Source organism: Mobula birostris, chromosome 13, assembly GCF_030028105.1.
Source record: "Mobula birostris isolate sMobBir1 chromosome 13, sMobBir1.hap1, whole genome shotgun sequence".
NCBI lineage: Eukaryota > Metazoa > Chordata > Chondrichthyes > Myliobatiformes > Myliobatidae > Mobula > Mobula birostris.
The window spans coordinates 103,348,935-103,369,708 of record NC_092382.1 but is presented as its reverse complement, the minus strand read 5'-3'; positions in this window follow the sequence as shown (position 1 = coordinate 103,369,708).

Genomic DNA, 20,774 nt, shown 5'->3' with positions numbered 1-20,774 from the left:
CACAAGACTGTGGTCCGACACAGAGTGAAACTTCCTCCACCTCTTCTCATCACAGAGTCCCGCGGTGAGACACAGACGAAGCCTCCTCCAGGCCATCCTATCACACAATTTGGTGGTCAGACACAGAGTGCAGCTTCCTCCGCACTCTCCCTTCACGCACTCCTGATGTAATAATCCGAGAGAGGCTCCGTAGATAGTTTTCCATTCTAGGCATTGATGAAAGGAATTTAATTTCACGGAGTTTTGTTACCACGCTAATGCCACCCATATCCATTTCATAATGAATTGGAAAATGCGAAAAAAGGGTAAGATTTGGACTCATCTGTGGGGAGAGAATTCCGGTATGACACGGTACTGATGGAAGAAAATTGGATTAGTTTACGGACTGAAATAGGTTTGCGGGAAGACGGGGGCCATCGGGATTGTTTCAAGTCTGAACGAGGTTGTCGGGAGAGGATGGCACGATTCGGGGGAACGATTCGTGTCTGTCGAGGAAGTGTAGGGCCGTGGGAATATTTTGAGGTGTGACAGGAACTCCAGGGAGAGATCAGTACCCTGGGATTAGTCATTATTTTGCTGACTGACGCCGGGCTATGGGAAATGCAAGAAGTAGCGGAACTCGTTCAGAAAGTGACACGACGTTATGGGGAGATGGAGGGAACGTGGGACTGACATTGATCTGTGAGAAAAAAAATGTTGGGCAGCGCGATCACTTTGCGGACTGACAGAGATCTGAGAGGAGAGAGTGGGACAATTGAATTAGTTTGGAGACTGTGTGCAAAGAGTGGGTCAGTGGGATTAGTTTGCGGACTGAAGCAGGTCTGTGGGAGAGGGTTTGACAGTTGGACAAATTTTGCGGCGGACGCCTGTCTGTGAGTTGAGGGCGGTGTAGTGGGATTAGTTTGTAGGCTGACACGAAGCTGTTGGGAGAAGCTTAATTCGGGGAACGCCAAAGTTTTGCGGGTAGAGAGCAGGCCTGAGGGATTCATTTCGGGACTGTCCTAAGCCTGTGGGGAAAGGGTGGGACCGGGGATTTGTTTGGGGACTGAAACAGATTTGTAGGCGAGGTAGAGTTCGTCTGTTGGATTCGTATGGGGACTGATACAGGACTGTGAAGAGAGAGTGGGTCAGTGGGATTAGTCCGGCGACGGACCGGAGGTTGTAAGGGGTCGGTGGTGTCGTGGGATTAGTTTGGGGACTGACACAGAGCTGTTGAGACCGATTTGCTCAGTGTGATTAGTTTGGGGACGATCTACGGGCTGTGAGGAGAGGGGTGCTTAATAGATTAGTTGCGCGAGGGTCTCCGGTTGACGGCTGCGCTGTTTTGTCTGTGTTGAATTTAACCCTCTTTGAAAGCAAAATGGCCTCTGCTTTCCTGTACTATGTGTCCTACAGAACACCCGTCTATATTGATTGCCGACCGAAAGAAAGAGACTATCGTTGCAATAGTGATCGCTGTTTCATCTGCGAGAAGTCTGCACTTTTGTGCCCGGCTATTCCTGAAAACATCCAGAGTCTCTGTCAACTGCCCGTGGGGGCGACATGAATCACGTGACTGCCACCTCTTTCTCCTCCGCATCTCTTTTCCACTCTCCCTCCATCCATCATCCCAAATTTCCTCCCTTCAATCTCCACCGCTCCCTCCTGCTCCATTCTCCGTCTCATTTCGCACCCCCATTCTCTGGAGAACGACAAACCTCTCACTCATCTATCCCTTTATTTGTATTTATTCCCCCACCCCGCCCGCTCTTCCCTAATCATCCTTGCTCTCTCTCTCTCCACTCACTCGCACATTCTCTTCCCGATCTTTCGCCGCTCGCTCCACCCACCTCTTGCCCCTCTCTCCCGCTTTCTCCCCCCTATCCCACTCTGTCTCTTCCCTCTCGGTTCACTCACACCCTCTGTCTCCCTGATTCCTCTTTCTCTTTCTCCTTTTCACCCACTCTCACCTCCACCCTGAGCCGTCTGGTTGTTGATACCCCGACCCAGTGTAAAAGTCTGTGCGCGTGCACTCTGTCTCTGCCCCTCTTGGGTTTATGGAAATCTGTAAGATTACCACTATGTTCCCGGGAATAAAGGGTCAACCTTCCCTCCCTCTCTCCATGACTCAGTCCCTCGAGTCCCTGCAATTTTTCCGTAAATCTCCTTCTGGAATCTTTCCAGCTCTAAAGCATTTTTCCTGGAACAGGACGACCAAAACTGTGTGCGGCCTCACCGAACTCTTGTGCACTGCAATGTGACCTTCCGACTCCTGTATTCAGTGCCCTGACTGGTGAAGGCCAGCGTGCCAAGTATCCTGCCCACTCGTATCAGATGTTTCCCACCGGAATCGCTATTTCATTTATTATCTGAAACTTATACGGCCTGGATTTTGTTCTTTTGCAGCATCAGTGCGGTGCAAATATTTAAATACAGTGTAAATTACAAATATTAATAAATACCGCAAACACGTCGCTCCTTCGATCGAAGATGGCAATCAATGTAAAATAAAAAAATATTAATAAATACAGCAAAAACGTCGATTTAGTGCTCATTATTCAAATATGTGACGGCTCAGAGGAAGGAGCTGCTCCTGAATCGTAGTGTGTGGGTGTTCAGGCTCCTGTGACTCCTCCTTGTTAGCAGCAACGGGCAGATCTTCTCCGGGGTGATGGGGGTCCTGAGTGATGGATGCGGCCTTCTCGAGGCATCGCCTTGCGAAACTGTCCACGGTGGTGGGGAGGGGTGAGACTGTCAGAGTGTTGGCTGAGCTTAGAACCCTCTGCGGCCTCTTGCGATTCTGTGTGTTGCAGCCTCCACACCAGGAGGCGATCCGATTAGACAGAATGATCTCCATCGCGCATTCATTCAAGTTTCCTCATCTTCAATGAGAGCCCACATCTGCTCAAACTCCTAAAGTTGTGATCCGGTCTGTAACGAGACAGCTATGGATTCCGTTGTGCCCAAATGCAGAGTGAGGTCTAGAATTAACTCAGACTCAGTCTTGAAATAAACTAGGCGGCAAGAATCCAATCGAAAAACATCACGAGCAGTGGTGTAGGTAACGTAATTCTTACGATTGAGCACTGAGTGCTCAGCTAGTGCCTTTTAACGACAGACTGACATAGTATCGTCTCGAATTAACAAATGCATCGACTCAAAATAAACTCGACGGCATGAAACCAATCGAAAGACATCACAAACAGTCGGACTGGAATCGTAACTCTTACGGTTGAGCACTGAGTGCTCATCAACTCTTACGGTTGAGCACTGAGTGCTCATCAAGAGACCTTTAAGTACAGACTTCCACTGCAGGAAAGTGGCAGGGAATAATTGCAAGTCTGAGTCTTAAAAAGAAAGTGACTTCAGTGTACTCTAGGTAATGGAGTTGCAAAAACCCGCATGTCTGTCCTGTTCAGTCAGATACATGACACATTGATGTTTTCATGTACGTGTTGGGCCCACTATAGATCCACTGAGCTGCGGACAGCCAGGAACTCAGGAACTTCAAATAAGGCCATGAGACGTTGGAGCAGAATTAGGCCATCGCATCTGCTCCCCATTTCATCACGGCTGATCCGTTTCTCTTTCCCCCCCAAATATTCCGACTTCTCCCTGTCTCCTTCCACGCCCTGACGATTCAAGGATCTCTGCCTTAAATATACCCAAATGGCCGGAACTCCAAGGCTGCCTACGATTTTGAATTCGGCAGATTCCCCACGCTATGGCTGAGGAAATTCCTCCCGATCTCCTTTCCGAAGATATCCCTCTATTCTCAGGCTGTGTCCTCTGGTCCAGGAATCCCCTGCAATAGGGAACATTCTGTGCACATCCTCTCTGTCATAGCCTTTCACCATCCGAGAACTCTCGATAGCGTCTCCTCTCATTCTTCACAATTCCAGCGAGTAAAGGCCACAGAGATTACCATGCTGCAAATATGGCCTCAAAGTTCCGTAAATTTCCATCCTAGGTTTTACATTCTAGTCCTCTTGAAATGAATGGGTGGAGGGGAACTACACATAACGTCTGAACGTCGAGTGAGTGAGGGGACGGTGACGAAGAAGTTTCACTCTTTGTATGTACCAGGCAAATTCTGAAGAGACCGTGTAGGGGGAGCTTCGCACTGTGTCTGACCCGGGAGTGTGTGATGAGATGGTGTGGATGGAGCTTCACCTTGTGTCTGACCCCGGGAGTGTGTGACGGGACGGTGTGGAGGGAGATTCACTCTGTGTCTGACCCCGGGAGTGTGTGATGGGACGGTGCGGAGGGAGATTCACTCTGTGTCTGACCCCGGGTGTGTATGATGGGACGGTGTGGAGGGATATTCATTCTGTGTCTGTCCCCGGGGGTGTGTGAGGGTAAGCTGTGGACTGATTGAATCTATGCTAGACCCCGGGAGTGTTAGATTGTTATAGATATCTCTTCTCACGGTGTGAGACATACCTTTTCCTCTAACTAGGAACTAGGTGACAGTCAGGAGGATCGAAGGAGTTAAGCAGCCAGTCCCAGTGTAGAGTGGCCCCTGTGGTCAAAGCCTTCAATACCAGGTATACCACTTTTTATACTTCCGGGCCGGGGAGAGGGGTGCAAATGACCGGGTAGATCCAAGTCTGACAAATGCCGTCTCTGAAGTTGGCTCTGTGACTCAGAAGAGAAAGGGACGGACGAGATGAGGTCAGCTGTGATGACAGCGGATTCATTCTATAGGACAGAAAAGAGGTTCTGTTTGGTCGATTTTAAATATAGGCGACAACGCAGCTTGGGCTGTTCGTCCACTGACTGCCACTGAAATCCGCAGAAGACCAGAACAGAGCTTGTCATCTGCCGAGCGAACACTGGGGGGCAGCACATACTCCTGCCCGGAGACCACGTGACACCACCCCACATTGCGCAGTTCCTTCATTTTCTCTGCCCCGAGCAACTCTCTCAGTTTACACCTGAACTGGACGGGAACCAGTAACCCAGCGGGAAGTTTTCATATAAGAGGGGGAGTGAAACGGTTTAAACGAGAGATGCAGAGGGATGTAAAGCAGAATGCCAAAACTGACAGTGGAGTGGTTATTGGGACAGATGTTGTTAAGATCTCAGATCAAGTCAGGAAGTAAAAGGTTGAGCCTGTTGGGTCTCATGTTATGAGCTGAGTGCGTTTCAATGCTGAAAGTATTGTACGAAAGGCAGATGAGCTCAGTGCATGTTTCTATCCTGTAATTTCTAACTTGTAGCTGCCGACGAGTAAATCATGTTCTATCTCTAATCTATCCTGCCAAAAAACCGCTGTAATATTTTCTCTGACAAGCAAAGCAACACCTCCCCCTCTTGTCCCTCCGATTCTATCACACCTGAAGCAACGAAATCCAGGAATATTTAGTTGTCAATCACACCCCTTCTGCAACATGTTTCGCTAATAGCAACAACATCATATTTCCATGAATCAATCCAGCTCTAAACTATCCACCTTGTTCACAATGCTCCTAGCATTAAAATAGATGCATTTCAGAAACTCTCCACATGTTACTCTCAGTTTATCCCTAATAGTGCAAAACAACTTTGCTATCTTTTTGTTCCTCCTCCCCTACATCTTCGGTCTGTGTGTTCCCCTTCGCTCTCCCCTGTCTATCCTCCCTCACACACTGTCTACTAGTTTTCTCTAATTGTGAACTAACCTCCTCTATCCTAGTCTCTTCAATTAGACTCCTACCCCCTAACCATTCTATCTTAAAGTCTCCCCAGTAGCCTTCGCAAATCTCCCCGCCAGGATATTGGTCCCCCTAGGATTCAAGTGCAACTCGTCGTTTTGGTACAGGTCACACCTGCGCCAAAGAGGTCCCGCTGCCCAACGTTTTTCTCACAAATCAGTTCAGTGCCACGTTCCACCCATCTCCCCATAACTTCGTGTATCTCTCTAAACTAATTCCGCTGCGTCTTGCATTCCTACAGCCCTGCGTCAGTCAGCAAAATAATCCCAGGGTACTGATCCTCCCCAGAGTCCCTGCCAGTCCTCAAGATATTCCCACAGCCCTACCCTTCCTCGACAGACACGTATCGTTCCCCAAAATATTCCCATTGTGCCACCCGCTCCCGAGACCTCGTACGGTCTACAAACAATCCCGATGGACCACTTCTTCCCACAAACATATTTCAGTCCGTAAACTAATCCAATTTTCTCCCGTCAGTATTGTGTCATTCCCTAATTCTAACCCAACAGATCAGTCCAAATCTTACCCTTTTTCGCATTTTCCAATACAGTATGCATGGATAAGGATGAAATGAGCGTGCTAACAACACTCTGTGAAATTAAATTCCCTTGATTAATGCGAAAATGGAAAACAATTTACGGAGTCTCTCTCGGATTATTACAACAGGAGTGGGGGGAAGGGAGAGTGCGGAGGGAGCTGCACCCTTTGTGTTTGACCACCAAATTGTGTAAAAGGACGGTCTGGAGGAGGCTTCATTATGTGCTGAACGCGGGACTGTATGATGAGACGGGGTGGAGGAAGTTTCACCCTGTGTCTGACCCCGGTAGTGTGTGATGAGAAGGCGTGGAGGAGATTAACTTTGGGTCTGACGCCGGGTTTGTGCGATGGGACAGTGTGGAGGGAGATCAACTGTGTGTCTGTCCCCGGGAGAGTGTGATGGGACCGTGCGGAGGGAGATTCACTCTGTGTCTGACCCCGGGAGTGTGTGATGGGACGGTGTGGAGGGAGATTCACTCTGTGTCTGACCCCGGGAGTGTGTGATGGGACCGTGCGGAGGGAGATTCACTCTGTGTCTGACCCCGGGAGAGTGTGATGGGACCGTGCGGAGGGAAATTCACTCTGTGTCTGACCACGGGAGAGTGTGATGGGACGGTGTGGAGGCAGATTCACTTTGTGTCTGACCCCGGGAATGTGTGATGGGACGGTGTGGAGGGAGATTCACTGTGTGTCTGACCCCGGGAGTGTGTGATGGGACGGTGTGGAGGGAGATTCACTCTGTGTCTGAACCCGGGAGTGTATGATGGGACGGTGTGGAGGGAGATTCACTGTGTATCTGTCCCCGGGAGAGTGTGATGGGACAGTGCAGAGGGAGATTCACTCTGTGTCTGATCCCGGGAGTGTGTGATGGGACGGTGCGGAGGGAGATTCACTCTGTGTCTGACCCCGGGAGTGTGTGATGGGACCGTGCGGAGGGAGATTCACTCTGTGTCTGACCCCGGGAGTGTGTGATGGGACGGTGCGGAGGGAGAATAACTCTGTGTCTGACCCCGGGAGTGTGTGATGGGACCGTGCGGAGGGAGATTCCCTCTGTGTCTGACCCCGGGAGTGTGTGATAGGACGGTGTGGAGGGAGATTCACTCTGTGTCTGACCCCGGGAGTCTGTGATGGGACCGTGCGGAGGGAGAATTACTCTGTGTCTGACCCCGGGAGAGTGTGATGGGACCGTGCGGAGGGAAATTCACTCTGTGTCTAACCACGGGAGTGTGTGATGGGACGGTGTGGAGGGAGATTCACTCTGTGTCTGACCCCGGGAGTGTATGATGGGACGGTGTGGAGGGAGATTCACTCTGTGTCTGACCCCGGGAGAGTGTGATGGGACCATGCAGAGGGAAATTCACTCTGTGTCTGACCCCGGGAGAGTGTGATGGGACCGTGCGGAGGGAAATTCACTCTGTGTCTGACCACGGGAGAGTGTGATGGGACGGTGTGGAGGGAGATTCACTCTGTGTCTGACCCCGGGAGTGTGTGATGGGACAGTGTGGAGGGAGATTCACTCTGTGTCTGACCCCGGGAGTGTGTGATGGGACGGTGTGGAGGGAGATTCACTGTGTGTCTATCCCCGGAAGAGAGTGATGAGACCGTGCGGAGGGAGATTCACTGTGTGTCTGACCCCGGGAGTGTGTGATGGGACCGTGCGGAGGGAGATTCACTCTGTGTCTGACCCCGGGAGTCTGTGATGGGACCGTGCGGAGGGAGAATTACTCTGTGTCTGACCCCGGGAGAGTGTGATGGGACCGTGCGGAGGGAAATTCACTCTGTGTCTAACCACGGGAGTGTGTGATGGGACGGTGTGGAGGGAGATTCACTCTGTGTCTGACCCCGGGAGTGTATGATGGGACGGTGTGGAGGGAGATTCACTCTGTGTCTGACCCCGGGAGAGTGTGATGGGACCATGCAGAGGGAAATTCACTCTGTGTCTGACCCCGGGAGAGTGTGATGGGACCGTGCGGAGGGAAATTCACTCTGTGTCTGACCACGGGAGAGTGTGATGGGACGGTGTGGAGGGAGATTCACTCTGTGTCTGACCCCGGGAGTGTGTGATGGGACAGTGTGGAGGGAGATTCACTCTGTGTCTGACCCCGGGAGTGTGTGATGGGACGGTGTGGAGGGAGATTCACTGTGTGTCTATCCCCGGAAGAGAGTGATGAGACCGTGCGGAGGGAGATTCACTGTGTGTCTGACCCCGGGAGTGTGTGATGGGACCGTGCGGAGGGAGATTCACTCTGTGTCTGACCCCGGGAGTGTGTGATGGGACGGTGCGGAGGGAGATTCACTCTGTGTCTGACCCCGGGAGTGTGTGATGGGACCGTGCGGAGGGAGATTCCCTCTGTGTCTGACCCCGGGAGTGTGTGATAGGACGGTGTGGAGGGAAATTCACTCTGTGTCTGACCCCGGGAGTGTGTGATGGGACCGTGCGGAGGGAAATTCACTCTGTGTCTGACCACGGGAGAGTGTGATGGGACGGTGTGGAGGGAGATTCACTCTGTGTCTGACCCCGGGAGTGTGTGATGGGACGGTGTGGAAGGAGATTCACTCTGTGTCTGACCCCGGGAGTGTGTGATGGGACGGTGTGGAGGGAGATTCACTGTGTGTCTATCCCCGGGAGAGAGTGATGAGACCGTGCGGAGGGAGATTCACTGTGTGTCTGACCCCGGGAGTGTGTGATGGGACCGTGCGGAGGGAAATTCACTCTGTGTCTGACCCTGGGAGTGTGTGATGGGACGGTGTGGAGGGAGATTCACTCGTTGTCTGACCCCGGGAGTGTGTGATGGGACGGTGTGGAGGGAGATTCACTCTGTGTCTGTCCCCGGGAGAGTGTGATGGGACCGTGCGGAGGGAAATTCACTCTGTGTCTGACCACGGGAGAGTGTGATGGGACGGTGTGGAGGGAGATTCACTCTGTGTCTGACCCCGGGAGAGTGTGATGGGACCGTGCGGAGGGAAATTCACTCTGTGTCTGACCACGGCAGTTTGTGATGGGACGGTGTGGAGGGAGATTCACTCTGTGTCTGACCCCGGGAGAGTGTGATGGGACGGTGTGGAGGGAGATTCACTCTGTGTCTGACCCCGGGAGTGTGTGATGGGACGGTGTGGAGGGAGATAAACTGTGTGTCTGACCCCGGGAGTGTGTGATGGGACGGTGTGGAGGGAGATTCACTCTGTGTCTGACCCCGGGAGTGTGTGATGGGACGGTGCGGAGGGAGATTCACTTCGTGTCTGACCCCGGGAGTGTGTGATGGGACGGTGTGGGGGGAGATTCGCTCTGTGTCCGGACCACGGGAGAGTGTGATGGGACGGTGTGAAGGGAGATTCACTCTGTGTCTGACCCCGGGAGTGTGTGATGGGACGGTGTGGTGGGAGATTCACTCTGTGTCTGACCCCGGGAGTGTGTGATGGGACGGTGTGGAGGGAGATTCACTGTGTGTCTGTCCCCGGGAGAGTGTGATGGGTCGGTGTGGAGGGAGATCCACTCTGTGTCTGACCCCGGGAGTGTGTGATGGGACGGTGTGGAGGGAGATTCACTCTGTGTCTGACCCCGGGAGTGTGTGATGGGACGGTGTGGAGGGAGATTCACTGTGTGTCTGTCCCCGGGAGAGTGTGATGGGACCGTGCGGAGGGAGATTCACTCTGTGTCTGACCCCGGGAGTGTGTGATGGGACGGTGCGGAGGGAGATTCACTCTGTGTCTGACCCCGGGAGTGTGTGATGGGACGGTGCGGAGGGAGATTCACTGTGTGTCTGTCTCCGGGAGAGTGTGATGGGACCGTGCGGAGGGAGATTCACTCTGTGTCTGACCCCGGGAGTGTGTGATGGGACGGTGCGGAGGGAGATTCACTCTGTGTCTGACCCCGGGAGTGTGTGATAGGACGGTGTGGAGGGAGATTCACTGTGTGTCTGTCCCCGGGAGAGTGTGATGGGACCGTGCGGAGGGAGATTCACTCTGTGTCTGACCCCGGGTGTGTGTGATGGGACGGTGCGGAGGGAGATTCACTCTGTGTCTGACCCCGGGAGTGTGTGATGGGACCGTGCGGAGGGAGATTCACTCTGTGTCTGACCCCGGGAGTGTGTGATGGGACCGTGCGGAGGGAGAATTACTCTGTGTCCTACCCCGGGAGAGTGTGATGGGACCGTGCGGAGGGAAATTCACTCTGTGTCTAACCACGGGAGTGTGTGATGGGACGGTGTGGAGTGAGATTCACTCTGTGTCTGACCCCGGGAGTGTGTGATGGGACAGTGTGGAGGGAGCTTCACTCTGTGTCTGACCCCGGGAGTGTACGATGGGACGGTGTGGAGGGAGATTCACTCTGTGTCTGACCCCGGGAGTGTGTGATGGGACGGTGTGGAGGGAGATTCACTGTGTGTCTGTCCCCGGGAGCTTGTGATGGGACCGTGCGGAGGGAAATTCACTCTGCGTCTGACCCTGGGAGTGTGTGATGGGACGGTGTGGAGGGAGATTCACTCGTTGTCTGACCCCGGGAGTGTGTGATGGGACGGTGTGGAGGGAGATTCACTCTGTGTCTGTCCCCGGGAGAGTGTGATGGGACCGTGCGGAGGGAAATTCACTCTGTGTCTGACCACGGGAGAGTGTGATGGGACGGTGTGGAGGGAGATTCACTCTGTGTCTGACCCCGGGAGAGTGTGATGGGACCGTGCGGAGGGAAATTCACTCTGTGTCTGACCACGGCAGTTTGTGATGGGACGGTGTGGAGGGAGATTCACTCTGTGTCTGACCCCGGGAGAGTGTGATGGGACGGTGTGGAGGGAGATTCACTCTGTGTCTGACCCCGGGAGTGTGTGATGGGACGGTGTGGAGGGAGATAAACTGTGTGTCTGACCCCGGGAGTGTGTGATGGGACGGTGTGGAGGGAGATTCACTCTGTGTCTGACCCCGGGAGTGTGTGATGGGACGGTGCGGAGGGAGATTCACTTCGTGTCTGACCCCGGGAGTGTGTGATGGGACGGTGTGGGGGGAGATTCGCTCTGTGTCCGGACCACGGGAGAGTGTGATGGGACGGTGTGAAGGGAGATTCACTCTGTGTCTGACCCCGGGAGTGTGTGATGGGACGGTGTGGTGGGAGATTCACTCTGTGTCTGACCCCGGGAGTGTGTGATGGGACGGTGTGGAGGGAGATTCACTGTGTGTCTGTCCCCGGGAGAGTGTGATGGGTCGGTGTGGAGGGAGATCCACTCTGTGTCTGACCCCGGGAGTGTGTGATGGGACGGTGTGGAGGGAGATTCACTCTGTGTCTGACCCCGGGAGTGTGTGATGGGACGGTGTGGAGGGAGATTCACTGTGTGTCTGTCCCCGGGAGAGTGTGATGGGACCGTGCGGAGGGAGATTCACTCTGTGTCTGACCCCGGGAGTGTGTGATGGGACGGTGCGGAGGGAGATTCACTCTGTGTCTGACCCCGGGAGTGTGTGATGGGACGGTGCGGAGGGAGATTCACTGTGTGTCTGTCTCCGGGAGAGTGTGATGGGACCGTGCGGAGGGAGATTCACTCTGTGTCTGACCCCGGGAGTGTGTGATGGGACGGTGCGGAGGGAGATTCACTCTGTGTCTGACCCCGGGAGTGTGTGATAGGACGGTGTGGAGGGAGATTCACTGTGTGTCTGTCCCCGGGAGAGTGTGATGGGACCGTGCGGAGGGAGATTCACTCTGTGTCTGACCCCGGGTGTGTGTGATGGGACGGTGCGGAGGGAGATTCACTCTGTGTCTGACCCCGGGAGTGTGTGATGGGACCGTGCGGAGGGAGATTCACTCTGTGTCTGACCCCGGGAGTGTGTGATGGGACCGTGCGGAGGGAGAATTACTCTGTGTCCTACCCCGGGAGAGTGTGATGGGACCGTGCGGAGGGAAATTCACTCTGTGTCTAACCACGGGAGTGTGTGATGGGACGGTGTGGAGTGAGATTCACTCTGTGTCTGACCCCGGGAGTGTGTGATGGGACAGTGTGGAGGGAGCTTCACTCTGTGTCTGACCCCGGGAGTGTACGATGGGACGGTGTGGAGGGAGATTCACTCTGTGTCTGACCCCGGGAGTGTGTGATGGGACGGTGTGGAGGGAGATTCACTGTGTGTCTGTCCCCGGGAGCTTGTGATGGGACCGTGCGGAGGGAAATTCACTCTGCGTCTGACCACGGGAGAGTGTGATGGGACGGAGTGGAGGGAGATTCACTCTGTGTCTGACCCCGGGAGTGTGTGATGGGACGGTGTGGAGGGAGATTCACTGTGTGTCTGTCCCCGGGAGAGTGTGATGGGACCGTGCGGAGGGAGATTCACTGTGTATCTGACCCCGGGAGTGTGTGATGGGACCGTGCGGAGGGAGATTAACTCTGTGTCTGACCCCGGGAGTGTGTGATGGGACGGTGCGGAGGGAGATTCACTCTGTGTCTGACCCCGGGAGTGTGTGATGGGACGGTGTGGAGGGAGATTCACTGTGTGTCTGTCCCCGGGAGAGTGTGATGGGACCGTGCGGAGGGAGATTCACTCTGTGTCTGACCCCGGGAGTGTGTGATGGGACGGTGCGGAGGGAGATTCACTCTGTGTCTGACCCCGGGAGTGTGTGATGGGACGGTGTGGAGAGAGATTCACTCTGTGTCTGAACCCGGGAGTGTGTGATGGGACCGTGCGGAGGGAGATTCACTCTGTGTCTGACCCCGGGAGAGTGTGATGGGACCGTGCGGAGGGAAATTCACTCTGTGTCTGACCACGGCAGTTTGTGATGGGACGGTATGGAGGGAGATTCACTCTGTGTCTGACCCCGGGAGTGTGTGATGGGACGGTGCGGAGGGAGATTCACTTCGTGTCTGACCCCGGGAGTGTGTGATGGGACGGTGTGGAGGGAGAGTCACTCTGTGTCCGGACCACGGGAGAGTGTGATGGGACGGTGTGAAGGGAGATTCACTCTGTGTCTGACCCCGGGAGTGTGTGATGGGACGGTGTGGAGGGAGATTCACTCTGTGTCTGACCCCGGGAGTGTGTGATGGGACGGTGTGGAGGGAGATTCACTGTGTGTCTGTCCCCGGGAGAGTGTGATGGGACCGTGCGGAGGGAGATTCACTGTGTGTCTGACCCTGGGAGTGTGTGATGGGACGGTGCGGAGGGAGATTCACTCTGTGTCTGACCCCGGGAGTGTGTGATGGGACCGTGCGGAGGGAGATTCACTCTGTGTCTGACCCCGGGAGTGTGTGATGGGACGGTGTGGAGGGAGATTCACTGTGTGTCTGTCTCCGGGAGAGTGTGATGGGACCGTGCGGAGGGAGATTCACTCTGTGTCTGACCCCGGGAGTGTGTGATGGGACGGTGCGGAGGGAGATTCACTCTGTGTCTGACCCCGGGAGTGTGTGATGGGACGGTGTGGAGAGAGATTCACTCTGTGTCTGACCCCGGGAGTGTGTGATGGGACCGTGCGGAGGGAGATTCACTCTGTGTCTGACCCCGGGAGAGTGTGATGGGACCGTGCGGAGGAAAATTCACTCTGTGTCTGACCACGGCAGTTTGTGATGGGACGGTGTGGAGGGAGATTCACTCTGTGTCTGACCCCGGGAGTGTGTGATGGGACGGTGCGGAGGGAGATTCACTTCGTGTCTGACCCCGGGAGTGTGTGATGGGACGGTGTGGAGGGAGATTCACTCTGTGTCTGGACCACGGGAGTATGCGATGGGACGGTGAGGAGGGAGATTCACTCTGTGTCTGACCCCGGGAGCGCGTGATGGGACGGTGCGGAGGGAGATTCACTTTGTGTCTGACCCCGGGAGTGTGTGCTGGGACGGTGTGGAGGGATCTTTACTCTGTGCCTGACCCCGGGAGTGTGTGATGGGACGGTGTGCAGGGAGATTCACTCTGTGTCTGACCCCAGGATTGTGTAATGGGACGATGTGGAACGAGCTTCACTTTGTGTCTGTCCCCGGGAGTGTGTGATGGGACGGTGTGGAGGGAGATTCACTCTGTGTCTGACCCCGGGAGTGTGTGATGGGACGGTGCGGAGGGAGATTCACTCTGTGTCTGACCCCGGGAGTGTGTGATGGGACGGTGCGGAGGGAGATTCACTGTGTGTCTGTCTCCGGGAGACTGTGATGGGACCGTGCGGAGGGAGATTCACTCTGTGTCTGACCCCGGGAGTGTGTGATGGGACGGTGCGGAGGGAGATTCACTCTGTGTCTGACCCCGGGAGTGTGTGATGGGACGGTGTGGAGGGAGATTCACTGTGTGTCTGTCCCCGGGAGAGTGTGATGGGACCGTGCGGAGGGAGATTCACTCTGTGTCTGACCCCGGGTGTGTGTGATGGGACGGTGCGGAGGGAGATTCACTCTGTGTCTGACCCCGGGAGTGTGTGATAGGACGGTGTGGAGGGAGATTCACTCTGTGTCTGACCCCGGGAGTGTGTGATGGGACCGTGCGGAGGGAGAATTACTCTGTGTCTGACCCCAGGAGAGTGTGATGGGACCCTGCGGAGGGAAATTCACTCTGTGTCTAACCACGGGAGTGTGTGATGGGACGGTGTGGAGGGAGATTCACTCTGTGTCTGACCCCGGGAGTGTATGATGGGACGGTGTGGAGGGAGATTCACTCTGTGTCTGTCCCCGGGAGTGTGTGATGGGACGGTGCGGAGGGAGATTCACTCTGTGTCTGTCCCCGGGAGAGTGTGATGGGACGGTGTGGAGGGAGATTCACTCTGTGTCTGACCCCGGGAGTGTGTGATGGGACGGTGTGGAGGGAGATTCACTGTGTGTCTGTCCCCAGGAGCTTGTGATGGGACCGTGCGGAGGGAAATTCACTCTGCGTCTGACCACGGGAGAGTGTGATGGGACGGAGTGGAGGGAGATTCACTCTGTGTCTGACCCCGGGAGTGTGTGATGGGCGGTGTGGAGGGAGATTCACTCTGTGTCTGACCCCGGGAGTGTGTGATGGGACGGTGTGGAGGGAGATTCACTGTGTGTCTGTCCCCGGGAGAGTGTGATGGGACCGTGCGGAGGGAGATTCACTGTGTGTCTGACCCCGGGAGTGTGTGATGGGACCGTGCGGAGGGAGATTAACTCTGTGTCTGACCCCGGGAGTGTGTGATGGGACGGTGCGGAGGGAGATTCACTCTGTGTCTGACCCCGGGAGTGTGTGATGGGACGGTGTGGAGGGAGATTCACTGTGTGTCTGTCCCCGGGAGAGTGTGATGGGACCGTGCGGAGGGAGATTCACTCTGTGTCTGACCCCGGGAGTGTGTGATGGGACGGTGCGGAGTGAGATTCACTCTGTGTCTGACCCCGGGAGTGTGTGATGGGACGGTGTGGAGAGAGATTCACTCTGTGTCTGAACCCGGGAGTGTGTGATGGGACCGTGCGGAGGGAGATTCACTCTGTGTCTGACCCCGGGAGAGTGTGATGGGACCGTGCGGAGGGAAATTCACTCTGTGTCTGACCACGGCAGTTTGTGATGGGACGGTATGGAGGGAGATTCACTCTGTGTCTGACCCCGGGAGTGTGTGATGGGACGGTGTGGAGGGAGATTCACTCTGTGTCTGACCCCGGGAGTGTGTGATGGGACGGTGTGGAGGGAGATTCACTGTGTGTCTGTCCCCGGGAGAGTGTGATGGGACCGTGCGGAGGGAGATTCACTGTGTGTCTGACCCTGGGAGTGTGTGATGGGACGGTGCGGAGGGAGATTCACTCTGTGTCTGACCCCGGGAGTGTGTGATGGGACGGTGTGGAGGGAGATTCACTGTGTGTCTGTCTCCGGGAGAGTGTGATGGGACGGTGTGGAGGGAGATTCACTGTGTGTCTATCCCCGGGAGAGAGTGATGAGACCGTGCGGAGGGAGATTCACTGTGTGTCTGACCCCGGGAGTGTGTGATGGGACCGTGCGGAGGGAAATTCACTCTGTGTCTGACCCTGGGAGTGTGTGATGGGACGGTGTGGAGGGAGATTCACTCGTTGTCTGACCCCGGGAGTGTGTGATGGGACGGTGTGGAGGGAGATTCACTCTGTATCTGTCCCCGGGAGAGTGTGATGGGACCGTGCGGAGGGAAATTCACTCTGTGTCTGACCACGGGAGAGTGTGATGGGACGGTGTGGAGGGAGATTCACTCTGTGTCTGACCCCGGGAGAGTGTGATGGGACCGTGCGGAGGGAAATTCACTCTGTGTCTGACCACGGCAGTTTGTGATGGGACGGTGTGGAGGGAGATTCACTCTGTGTCTGACCCCGGGAGAGTGTGATGGGACGGTGTGGAGGGAGATTCACTCTGTGTCTGACCCCGGGAGTGTGTGATGGGACGGTGTGGAGGGAGATAAACTGTGTGTCTGACCCCGGGAGTGTGTGATGGGACGGTGTGGAGGGAGATTCACTCTGTGTCTGACCCCGGGAGTGTGTGATGGGACGGTGCGGAGGGAGATTCACTTCGTGTCTGACCCCGGGAGTGTGTGATGGGACGGTGTGGGGGGAGATTCGCTCTGTGTCCGGACCACGGGAGAGTGTGATGGGACGGTGTGAAGGGAGATTCACTCTGTGTCTGACCCCGGGAGTGTGTGATGGGACGGTGTGGTGGGAGATTCACTCTGTGTCTGACCCCGGGAGTGTGTGATGGGACGGTGTGGAGGGAGATTCACTGTGTGTCTGTCCCCGGGAGAGTGTGATGGGTCGGTGTGGAGGGAGATCCACTCTGTGTCTGACCCCGGGAGTGTGTGATGGGACGGTGTGGAGGGAGATTCACTCTGTGTCTGACCCCGGGAGTGTGTGATGGGACGGTGTGGAGGGAGATTCACTGTGTGTCTGTCCCCGGGAGAGTGTGATGGGACCGTGCGGAGGGAGATTCACTCTGTGTCTGACCCCGGGAGTGTGTGATGGGACGGTGCGGAGGGAGATTCACTCTGTGTCTGACCCCGGGAGTGTGTGATGGGACGGTGCGGAGGGAGATTCACTGTGTGTCTGTCTCCGGGAGAGTGTGATGGGACCGTGCGGAGGGAGATTCACTCTGTGTCTGACCCCGGGAGTGTGTGATGGGACGGTGCGGAGGGAGATTCACTCTGTGTCTGACCCCGGGAGTGTGTGATGGGACGGTGTGGAGGGAGATTCACTGTGTGTCTGTCCCCGGGAGAGTGTGATGGGACCGTGCGGAGGGAGATTCACTCTGTGTCTGACCCCGGGTGTGTGTGATGGGACGGTGCGGAGGGAGATTCACTCTGTGTCTGACCCCGGGAGTGTGTGATGGGACCGTGCGGAGGGAGATTCACTCTGTGTCTGACCCCGGGAGTGTGTGATGGGACCGTGCGGAGGGAGAATTACTCTGTGTCCTACCCCGGGAGAGTGTGATGGGACCGTGCGGAGGGAAATTCACTCTGTGTCTAACCACGGGAGTGTGTGATGGGACGGTGTGGAGGGAGATTCACTCTGTGTCTGACCCCGGGAGTGTGTGATGGGACAGTGTGGAGGGAGCTTCACTCTGTGTCTGACCCCGGGAGTGTACGATGGGACGGTGTGGAGGGAGATTCACTCTGTGTCTGACCCCGGGAGTGTGTGATGGGACGGTGTGGAGGGAGATTCACTGTGTGTCTGTCCCCGGGAGCTTGTGATGGGACCGTGCGGAGGGAAATTCACTCTGCGTCTGACCACGGGAGAGTGTGATGGGACGGAGTGGAGGGAGATTCACTCTGTGTCTGACCCCGGGAGTGTGTGATGGGACGGTGTGGAGGGAGATTCACTGTGTGTCTGTCCCCGGGAGAGTGTGATGGGACCGTGCGGAGGGAGATTCACTGTGTGTCTGACCCCGGGAGTGTGTGATGGGACCGTGCGGAGGGAGATTAACTCTGTGTCTGACCCCGGGAGTGTGTGATGGGACGGTGCGGAGGGAGATTCACTCTGTGTCTGACCCCGGGAGTGTGTGATGGGACGGTGTGGAGGGAGATTCACTGTGTGTCTGTCCCCGGGAGAGTGTGATGGGACCGTGCGGAGGGAGATTCACTCTGTGTCTGACCCCGGGAGTGTGTGATGGGACGGTGCGGAGGGAGATTCACTCTGTGTCTGACCCCGGGAGTGTGTGATGGGACGGTGTGGAGAGAGATTCACTCTGTGTCTGAACCCGGGAGTGTGTGATGGGACCGTGCGGAGGGAGATTCACTCTGTGTCTGACCCCGGGAGAGTGTGATGGGACCGTGCGGAGGGAAATTCACTCTGTGTCTGACCACGGCAGTTTGTGATGGGACGGTATGGAGGGAGATTCACTCTGTGTCTGACCCCGGGAGTGTGTGATGGGACGGTGCGGAGGGAGATTCACTTCGTGTCTGACCCCGGGAGTGTGTGATGGGACGGTGTGGAGGGAGAGTCACTCTGTGTCCGGACCACGGGAGAGTGTGATGGGACGGTGTGAAGGGAGATTCACTCTGTGTCTGACCCCGGGAGTGTGTGATGGGACGGTGTGGAGGGAGATTCACTCTGTGTCTGACCCCGGGAGTGTGTGATGGGACGGTGTGGAGGGAGATTCACTGTGTGTCTGTCCCCGGGAGAGTGTGATGGGACCGTGCGGAGGGAGATTCACTGTGTGTCTGACCCTGGGAGTGTGTGATGGGACGGTGCGGAGGGAGATTCACTCTGTGTCTGACCCCGGGAGTGTGTGATGGGACCGTGCGGAGGGAGATTCACTCTGTGTCTGACCCCGGGAGTGTGTGATGGGACGGTGTGGAGGGAGATTCACTGTGTGTCTGTCTCCGGGAGAGTGTGATGGGACCGTGCGGAGGGAGATTCACTCTGTGTCTGACCCCGGGAGTGTGTGATGGGACGGTGCGGAGGGAGATTCACTCTGTGTCTGACCCCGGGAGTGTGTGATGGGACGGTGTGGAGAGAGATTCACTCTGTGTCTGACCCCGGGAGTGTGTGATGGGACCGTGCGGAGGGAGATTCACTCTGTGTCTGACCCCGGGAGAGTGTGATGGGACCGTGCGGAGGAAAATTCACTCTGTGTCTGACCACGGCAGTTTGTGATGGGACGGTGTGGAGGGAGATTCACTCTGTGTCTGACCCCGGGAGTGTGTGATGGGACGGTGCGGAGGGAGATTCACTTCGTGTCTGACCCCGGGAGTGTGTGATGGGACGGTGTGGAGGGAGATTCACTCTGTGTCCGGACCACGGGAGTATGCGATGGGACGGTGAGGAGGGAGATTCACTCTGTGTCTGACCCCGGGAGCGCGTGATGGGACGGTGCGGAGGGAGATTCACTTTGTGTCTGACCCCGGGAGTGTGTGCTGGGACGGTGTGGAGGGATCTTTACTCTGTGCCTGACCCCGGGAGTGTGTGATGGGACAGTGTGCAGGGAGATTCACTCTGTGTCTGACCCCAGGATTGTGTAATGGGACGATGTGGAACGAGCTTCACTTTGTGTCTGTCCCCGGGAGTGTGTGATGGGACGGTGTGGAGGGAGATTCACTCTGTGTCTGACCCCGGGAGTGTGTGATGGGACGGTGCGGAGGGAGATTCACTCTGTGTCTGACCCCGGGAGTGTGTGATGGGACGGTGCGGAGGGAGATTCACTGTGTGTCTGTCTCCGGGAGACTGTGATGGGACCGTGCGGAGGGAGATTCACTCTGTGTCTGACCCCGGGAGTGTGTGATGGGACGGTGCGGAGGGAGATTCACTCTGTGTCTGACCCCGGGAGTGTGTGATGGGACGGTGTGGAGGGAGATTCACTGTGTGTCTGTCCCCGGGAGAGTGTGATGGGACCGTGCGGAGGGAGATTCACTCTGTGTCTGACCCCGGGTGTGTGTGATGGGACGGTGCGGAGGGAGATTCACTCTGTGTCTGACCCCGGGAGTGTGTGATAGGACGGTGTGGAGGGAGATTCACTCTGTGTCTGACCCCGGGAGTGTGTGATGGGACCGTGCGGAGGGAGAATTACTCTGTGTCTGACCCCGGGAGAGTGTGATGGGACCCTGCGGAGGGAAATTCACTCTGTGTCTAACCACGGGAGTGTGTGATGGGACGGTGTGGAGGGAGATTCACTCTGTGTCTGACCCCGGGAGTGTATGATGGGACGGTGTGGAGGGAGATTCACTCTGTGTCTGTCCCCGGGAGTGTGTGATGGGACGGTGCGGAGGGAGATTCACTCTGTGTCTGTCCCCGGGAGAGTGTGATGGGACGGTGTGGAGGGAGATTCACTCTGTGTCTGACCCCGGGAGTGTGTGATGGGACGGTGTGGAGGGAGATTCACTGTGTGTCTGTCCCCGGGAGCTTGTGATGGGACCGTGCGGAGGGAAATTCACTCTGCGTCTGACCACGGGAGAGTGTGATGGGACGGAGTGGAGGGAGATTCACTCTGTGTCTGACCCCGGGAGTGTGTGATGGGCGGTGTGGAGGGAGATTCACTCTGTGTCTGACCCCGGGAGTGTGTGATGGGACGGTGTGGAGGGAGATTCACTGTGTGTCTGTCCCCGGGAGAGTGTGATGGGACCGTGCGGAGGGAGATTCACTGTGTGTCTGACCCCGGGAGTGTGTGATGGGACCGTGCGGAGGGAGATTAACTCTGTGTCTGACCCCGGGAGTGTGTGATGGGACGGTGCGG